Source organism: Callithrix jacchus, chromosome 1 (genome assembly GCF_049354715.1).
Source record: "Callithrix jacchus isolate 240 chromosome 1, calJac240_pri, whole genome shotgun sequence".
In the NCBI taxonomy this organism is placed as follows: Eukaryota; Metazoa; Chordata; class Mammalia; order Primates; family Cebidae; genus Callithrix; species Callithrix jacchus.
The window spans coordinates 107,489,770-107,499,345 of record NC_133502.1 but is presented as its reverse complement, the minus strand read 5'-3'; positions in this window follow the sequence as shown (position 1 = coordinate 107,499,345).

The window sequence follows — 9,576 nt, the reverse complement described above, 5'->3', positions numbered from 1 at the left end:
AATACATGAAAGAACATAATCAAGTCTCTAATCACGGCATTCTCTTGTATCATTCCCAGACGCTCTGTGCTGTTTGGCAAATCTATAGGGTAATGAATATTGATGGCTCCCATACATGTGGTGTTAAGATTTACTCAGCCAAAAGTTTTTTCTGCACTCTCTTTAAAAATATGTCACTAGAGTTGTCTTAAAATTAGTTTATACTCTGGCAGCTTTATTTAAATGTCAACCAGATGCTGAGTTTCAGTATAATGTTTTCTTTTTTTTCTATTTGTCCCTGCAGATTGGTGGTGTTTTAAAATATTTTTTAAAAAGTCTTTCTATCTATTCCTGACTGAAGATAAAATATTTAAAAGTCGATAAACTTCCTTGCTTAACACATGTTTTAATTTTATTTTCTGGCTACAAATGTTTTTCAAGACGCAAGTAGAGTCACTGCATAATTGGGTGGCTTAACGTTACTGTAATGGTGACTTTTGCACCACAGAAGGAACCTGTCAATTACAACCATTTTGCCCTGCATTTACAGTTACACACACTTCCATTCAAAGCTTCTGTTTTCACTCCTCAAAAATACTATCCTTCCGGGTAAAATTTTTCCCACAGAAACTCAGCTCTCCAGCAATTTTTTTTTTTTTTTAAGAAAGCTTGAGTGAACTAATTCTCAAGTTATTTAAGAGAGCTAACATATACTGGTCTTAAAACCTAGATTTGCGAGTATTAGTAATTAAAAAATTGAAAGAGGAAAATAACCCATGCATTTAGCCTGCAATGAGAAAGAGTTTTGAGTCCTTTGAAAGTTACCAAATACTTAGTAAAAAATGAAAGTAATTTTAAATCATTTTATAGATTCTACAACATTTATTAAATATCTAGGATGAGAGAATTGTTTCCATTTCTCTGAGGTTCAGTAATTATAATAAGCATTCCTTGCTACAGGGGCATAGGTATTTGGTAGGCTCAGATAGAGGCAAATTTTAATCACAGCCACAGGAAAGGTTTTTGTTGCTTATGTCGTTGGTGGTGTTTTTTCAACAACTCCTCTATTTAGAAAAAAGTACAGAGAAATAAAATAAACTCTGATCATTCTGCATTGTGCAAAGAAGTACAAAATAAGAATCCAGAAATTTTATAACATTCAGCTAAAAATTCACATTGTGCGTAAATGCCATTTACCGGGAAGATAGTGGTTTTTAACTGTGGAATTTTATCTAGAAATGTTGATAAATTTACATCCTAATGGGATTGATCTCACATTTGCTTTTGCTTATGTTTATAAAGCATTAAAGTTTGGTTAGCCAAATTTCTCATACTTGATATATATCAGAAATTGTATTCTATTGTAAAATTAGTTTCCCCAAATGAATAAAACCAATTAAATTGATATAAAAAAGACTAAGGCTGTGGTGCCTGGTTTGGGGAAGGAGATATCTCAGTAGTACCAACCATTTAATTTCTATTTCTTATTGTTTGCAAAATTTTTAATGAAGACAAACCAAACTAAACTATTTTTTAATTAGTCAATAAGTACAACAACCTAACAAAGGAATTTGAGAGTAATTCATCACATGCGCAGGATTATTCAGGAGTGACAGGCAAGGGATATTTCACGATGCTGCCTGCTTTATGCTGCTGCATTATTTAATATTCATCCTCACAGACTGTGATCCCAGTTCTGCCTTCATTGTGCATCTCATCCAACCAAGAAGTAATTAATCTCAATTAAAGTCAGCCCTACTAAGTTTCAAAGTCATGTTGAAATTTTAGGCAGCTGCTTACAGAAAAACCAGAATGGAGGGAAAAGCTACACAAAATACTCACCATTCATTTCTCTGTGAAAACAGATCCTAAAGGGCTTTCAAAGGCATTTCTGTAAATGCATTTGTTTTCACTCTTGTGTTCTTATCACCTCAATCTACTTAATGGTGAAAAATATCGAAGGAGCTTTATCTTTGTATGCAATGAGGTGGGTTTTTTTTTTATTATTATTCGACTGTGGACGAAATTACTTAAATTTTTTAAGTCCATATTTGATGGCATTCCCAGATTCCAAGTCATAACTAAATCATTCTAATGTGTTTGAGAAATTAAATTCACATCCATCAAAAAGGCTGTTACTAGAACACCCAGAAGGCAACTGAGGCCACAAGCTAAGTAATTCAAAGCCTCAGACTGCTCTGTCACTTGGGCTTGGGGAATTGGGCAGCAGCCTATGTCTCCAAATAGACACGAAGAGACAATTCTTGCAAACATAAGCAGTAGTTCATTGACCTGACTGGGCCTCAGACACCAGCAAAACATTTGTTTAACTTCATTGTTATGCCTTGCCAGTGGAGCAGTTTCTAAGCAAAACACACTTATGAGCTCCATGGTAGGACAGCCAAAGCAATTGACAGCACAGAGCCCTTGCTTCTAGCTATGTGTATTTGGGACTAGGATAGGCAGGTGATTGAACTAAACTCACTAAGCATGCAGTAATTAACATGTATAAAATATCATATAATTTTATAAAATATGAAAGTTAATGTTTATAATTTTTAAGTGTTTATAAAAGCCCTGGACCCAACTCTATACCCTGTGCAAGCCAATTTTAAAAGGAGGGTATGACCTCACTGATAAGAGACCTAAAGGAGATGTTGATATCTGATGGAAGAAATTCCAGCCAGAGAAACCAGCAAATGCAATGGCCTTGAGGTAGGAATGTGCCTGGTGTTTTTAGGGAACAAGAAGGGCCAAGTGCAGCTGGGTCAGAGTGCACAAGGGAGAAATTGCTGATCAGTGAGTGTTTGGGGTGGAGAGGGATCGATCATTTATAGCCTAGAGGACTTGGGTAGTCACTCTCGGGGAAATGGGAATCTTCGGGGGATTAGAGGAGGTGACATATTGATAAGTAAACCGCAGTGTAAAGCATTAAAGCAGTTTGTGTCATTCATATGAGTCAGTGTCTAAGCTCCAACCAGCACTCAAGCTATCTGTGTAAAATAAAAACACTACTGTATTTATACAGCACTCACCTAGGCCAGATGTATGAGTAGATTATCTAATTCATTTCTCAAAATTATGCTCTGAGTCAAGCATCTTGTCTCTTTTGTAGTTTAATGAATAGACTTACAGAGGTTAAGAAATGTGCCAAAGGTCACACATCTAATCATTTAATGGTGGGCCTATAACTCAAACCCAAGTAGATCTACCTCCAGAGCCTATTCTCCTAATCACTGTCCAAGGAATAGGCAGAAATTTCAAACATACATTACATTTGAATATATACAATTGAGTACAAATACTCTATATCACCTGTATGAGCGCGCCCTTGAGTATTGCTAACCTTTGAAAACCTGGGTATAGATTGTTGGCAAGTGGCACGACATACATAAGTGGTAAGTTAGCTGCCATTAACTTACTTCTAGCAATACCCTAGTGGAACTAAACTGTATGGAGGAATGAGAATATACAACCTCTCAGCATCCAGGCTACAGTGTCTTGTTACTGCAGCCTCTCCATTAGCCTCAGCAACACCCAAGGGTCGAGTGTGGTAGCTCAGTCCTGTCATCCCAGAACTTTGAGAGATCAGATGGCTTGAAGCCAGGAGTTCAAAACCAGCTTGGGCAACATGGTGAAATCCCATCTTTACAAAAAATACAAAAATTAGCCAGATATGGTGGCTCACATCTGTAGCACCAGCTACCTCAGGAGGCTAAGGTGGGAGGATCACCTAAGCTGCGGGAGATCAAGGCCCTAGTAAGCTGTTATCATGCCACTATACTCCAGCCTGGGTGACAGAGTGAAACTCTGTCATTAAAAACAAAAAACTCAAAAGATCAAATACTGCACCTATCCCCCCAGGACAGAGGTTCTCAACTTCTGGAAAATATGGAAGCCACATATGAAATTTGGGTTCCCTTTTCCCTTTCAAAATATGTGCCTAGCCTTGCACCCACACAGGTGCTAAATCAGCATATCTGGGGTTTTTTTGTTCGTTTATTTGTTTGAAACAGGGGCTCCCTCTGTCATGCAGGCTTGAATCAGCAGATCTGAAGTGGGAACCAGGCATTTTGATGCCCACCAAGGATTAAAAATCATGGACCTAGTGGGTCAAGTCTGTTAGTGCCATTCTATCCAGGGACCTTGTCCAGCTCTGACACAAAGGAAAGGCTCATTAGGTAAATACATATCCAACGAATTCTTCTTTTTCTCTTTTTTCATTTTAGAATCATAAAATATTGCACCAATTGAGTAAGCATCTAAACTCAGTATTTGAGTCTAGATATATTTAAAAAGGAGACACATTGATAGGTACTCTCATAAACAAAAAGTAGGCAGGAAGTGTTGTCATTGCAAAGCCAGGGACCTCCCCAGCCAACTGGATCACTGAATCAGAAAGCAGTGATGGCCAAACGCAAGATGGCAAATGGCTTCAGTTCCAGTCCCAACTTAGATTCACAGTTTGTGGGTGCCGGTACTGCGTCTTGAAAAGGATTCTGAGCAAGTAAGATAGAGTGATTATTAGCAGTGTCTGCCATGGATGTGCAGATGAAACACACTTTACATGAGTGTTAAGTTCAAAAAAGTCATGTTAGAGAAAGGCATCCTACCTTATTGAAAAAAGAAATCCTACCTTATTGAAAAAAGAAATCTGCCTGCCTTCGCCTCCCAGAGAGATTATAGACATGGGCCACAGGTGCTTGAGCTCAGAAGTTCAGACCAGCCTGGGCAACATGGTGAACTCCCGTCTCTACCAAAAATTCAAAACTTAGCCAGGAGTGGTGGTGCACACCTATAGTCCCAGCTACTCAGGAGGCTGAGGTAGGAGGATCACCTGAGCCTGGGGAAGTTGAGGCTGAGCTGCAGTGGGTGATAATCATGCCACTACACTGCACTCTGGCCTGGGTGACAGAGCAAGACCCTGTCTCAAACAAAACAAAAAAAGGAAAAAGAAATTAAATTGCAAGAAACATCAAAAATTATATTTAGTTGGTAAAAATCCATCTATTCTCTACTCAACCATTAGGAGCACTCAGATTGAAATTTCAATAGAAACCCCAGTCTTTATGATATTATTTGTTAACTTACCTAATAATGCTGATATTTAAGAGAAGGATAAATTTAATTATCCTATGGTTTATCAAGCATATCATGGTAAATAAACTGTATTCTAGTGTAATCCTACAGGTGGATCAAGGCCAGCAACACTTAGCTAATCATCAAATTGTCAATGTACTGACATCGTTATTTTTCATCTACTGGGTTGTTTATTTAACTTCTGGCTACCATATTATGGGCTTTTAGCTTCTTCCTCTGATGTTTTTTGAGCCTGGCAGTGTGATATTGTTAGTGTTTTTTTGTCTTTGTTCCCAAAGCTTGTTGTTGGTTTGTTTTAATATTCTTTTGATGTGCCCACTTGTGAGACAGTTAAATAAACAAACCCTTAGGCTGAGAATATGTGAAAAAGAAACCGTCATCAACTAACCCTCTGATCTTGAAAAATATTTAGGCACAGGAGGACACAAACAATTCTAGATCAGCCTTCTCTTGCCTGCCAATACAACTCTTGAATCTATTTTTATTTTTTTCTCCTATGTCTATGGAACTATCTGTCATAAATAATTTTAAAATATTTTAAATAATTTTAAATTTTTAAATATTAAAAATTTTTAAATAAATTTTAAAATACCCTATATTATGCATATTTTTTCTTATTTCATGTAATTTTAGCATATGGTTTTTAAATTAATTTAGCATATAATTTTTTAATTGCAAAAACCATATTGCAATATCATATTATGCATAACTATGATTTTTTTCTACACTACATGTTAAGTATACTTCAACATAACCCTGATTCTGGAAAGATAACGAATATCTCACATGATAATGTATACTCATGCAAACATCTCCTAGTGATGTTACAAAATAATAGATCCATAAAATCGAGAGCTGGGAGGGACATTAGAGATCATTTACCCAGGAGATTTTCAAACGTATCTTAGCTCAAGAACCTCTTCCACAAAAGAAAGCATCACAGAAGGCCCCCATGTGAAAGAGGTAAATTCTGAGCCACCATGATTGAAACAGGAGGGAGACCCTGAGTTGCTCCACTTCTCTGCTTCCCCCAGCCCAGCCCAGTGCAGTGGCCCCTAAATTGTGGAGCTGATTGAGGGAAGTGAAGCTTAGTTGGACACTGTATTATGCAGGATCTGTTTGCTGAGCATTTAGACATCAGACTAGGAGCACTTTATCAGGTTTCCCTTAGATGGTTCCTCTTTGAAAGGACTTTGAACATGCCCTTCATTTTGTTAAAAAAATAACTTGTATTGTAAGTTTACATTCATATTCATTTACATTAATAAGAATAATGTCATGGGAGAATAAAGACCATATTATTTGACATGCAGCGTTATGGATGTCACAGTAGCTCCAGCACCATTTCTATACCTTGTTTTGATTATACGACGTCCAAAAACTACTGGTTGCTGCAAAAGGTAAATTTTCAAAGTGTTTTATTGAGGAAAAATGAATGGACAGTGAAAACACAGGTATTAAGTGTACAATTCAATAATTTTTTTTAGAGAGACAGACTCTCTCTCTGTCACCCAGACTGCAGTACAGAGGTGTGATCATGGCTCACTGCAGCCTCAACCTCCCCAGCTGAAGTGATCCTCCCTCCTCCAGCCTCCTGACTTCACAGGTGTGAGCCACCATGCCTGGATAATCTTATTTTTGTTTTTGTGAACACAGGGTCTAACTATGTTGCCTAGGCTGGTCTCGAACTGTTGGGCTCAACGACCTTCCTGCCTCAGCTCCTCAAAGGACTGGGATTACACACACGAGCCACCATGCCTGGGCACAATTCAGTAATTTTTGATAATTGCATTATACCCCTCATAACCAACAACCCAGTCAAGATCTAGATGCATATATTTCTGCTTGTCTGACTTTGGGATGAGAGATAAATGCTTTTCGCAGGGTGCAGGTAGGTAAGCTAGTTCTCATTTGAACAGCAAGTCCTCCTGAGAGCTTCACTAAAGAGCTGTGAAGCAGGCAGATCCTGAAACCCAGTGGTAACAGTTGCCTGTGGTGTAAGAGAAATGCTTCAACTCCCACTCAGGGATGGCTGGGGAGCCTTACTTTCAGGCCACCTCACCCCACTGCTCTGTGAACTCAGGCACTGTCCTGAAGTAGAAACAAGTGGACAGTGGACGCTGCTGATACCATGATACTTGGTGGGATTTTTATTTGGTGGGGCAGGCCGAGCCAGAGAGAAGGGGCTGGAGCTCCCTTTCCCAACATGCGCTCTCCTCGGGTCAATAGTGAGATTGTTATGAGAGCGAAACCCGAGCCAGGTAATGTGTGTAGGATCTGTGGCTTTATTGTGTCCCTGCTATGTTAATTAGTATTAGGAGCATGATGGATTGGCAACACGTGTGCGCTCTGAGTCTTAAACCAGCCCTGAGAGTTTAGCACTCCATTAGTTACACATCACAGAAAACCAGGGGATGTTTACTCAAAAAGAGGATCACTTACAGGAGGGAAACATGCTAATTCATTCCTGATACCGTCTGGGGAGAGGGACACCCCATCCACCAGTGAGTAGTGTAACCCGTCATCTAAGACAGAGATGGAATTAGAAGTTGGCAGGAAACTACAGAAAACTCGGGCCCCCAGCCTGGGAACCCTGAAATCTCAAATCCTCAGTTGTTCCTACTCGAATCCCTCTGAGACAGAAGTTCAGAGAAGGCACTGTGTTGACATTTCAATTCCCTACCCCATTCCAGAAACAAGGAACCCTCTCCCACACCCGTGCCAGGCCACAAGGAAGGGAACTCCTACTCTGCTGTCCTTCTCATCAAATTTTCCAGCAGCTGCTGCCTCTCAGGCCTGGAGCAGCTGTATCTACCCCACTGCACCACAAAGGGTACCAAGAAGGCCCATGAAGGGGTGTCTGAAATCCCAGAACTCCACAGAGGCAGGCGATTATTACTGATGTATTTTTAATTAAAAATTAGAAATAATTAAAATGGTTTCATTTTGTGTTCATTCAGAGGGCTTTAGAGAAGATAAGCTCTCTGTTCCCTTCTGACCCTAAGGTTCTAGAGTTGTAATGTTGTCGGAATCAGTTTTGTAGACATGAGAAAATACAGGTACAGCTAAAATATTAATGGATCCGTGAATGGTGCTTGCTTTATAGTCTCCAGGTTAACATGTATGCAGTATCTACCAAGAACACACAATGTCCAGCTTTATATGGTACATGCATTTAGGCAGTGATGTCATTTCTGAGGCATTAATGGCCCTCCCCGCCACATGGCCAATTTCAAGCTCCCAACCTGACTTCACTGAACACAAAGTTGAGAAGAGAAGATGCTTCCCATTAGCCCTTGCAAGCCTGTAGGAGCAGGTCCAGCACACCACTACAAATTCAATGAATAAATTGAGATTGAAACTTATCCCTGTGCCTTGTTGCCTTGTTATCTGCAAAGTCTCCCTTCCTACTCTACCCCACCTTTTTTTTTTTTTTTTTTTTTGAGACAGAGTGGCTGGGGTGCAGTGGCTCGATCTCAGCTCACTGCAACCTCTTCCTCCTGGGTTCAACTGATTCTCCTGCCTCAGCCCTGCCCCACCCAACCCAGTAGCTGGGATTACAAGCACATGTCACCACACCTGGCTAATTTTTGTATGTTTAGTAGAGACCGGGTTTCACCATGTTGGCCAGGCTGGTCTTGAACTCCTGACCTCACATGATCTGCCAGCCTCAGCCTCCCAAAGTGCTGAGATTCCAGGTGTGAGCCACCATGTCTGTCCCATCCTTCTCTCCCTTCTAATCTCGGGCTCTAAATCAGCATATCTGGGTTCAAATCCCAGCTCTGCTGGTGTGAAGTCTTGGGTGTATCCCCTTGTCTCTTTCCTCACCAACAAAATTTGATACTTTTAAAGACAGGCTGTTTTCACAGAGAGTAGAAGAATGGTTACCAGAGTGCGGGAGACAGAGGGGGCAAGAGAATGGAGAGATGTTGGCCAAAGGGTACAAACTCTGAATTCTAAGATGAAGAAGTTCTGGGGATCTAATGTGCAGCCTGGTGTGTACAGCTAACAGTCCTGCATGAGAGTAGATCTTTGGGTTCTCTCACCCACAATAGGTAACTATGTGAAGTGACAGGTGTGTTACTTAACTCGATTGTGATAAACATTTCACAATGTCTACGTGTATCAAATTATCAGAGTGTATACTTTAAATATATATAATCGTATTTGTCAATTATAACCTAAATAAAGCTGAAAATTTTTAAATAGGTTTGACTCTATGTAGGTGTTGCAAGGATTAAATGCTTACTTAACATACCATAAAACAGGGGTACTCACACTTCAGTGTACCTCAAGATCTCCTGGTCTTCTTGCTAAAGCACAGCTTACTGAGAGAGCTTCTGACTCAGCAGGTCTGCGTTGGGGGCTTGGGGGCTGAGACATTGCATTTCTAACAAATTCCCAGGCAATGGCAAGGCTGTCCCGAGCTTAAACTTGGAGAACCACTAACCTAAAGGGTTCCGTAGGGTGCCTAGAATTTATTAAGTATGGGCTTTA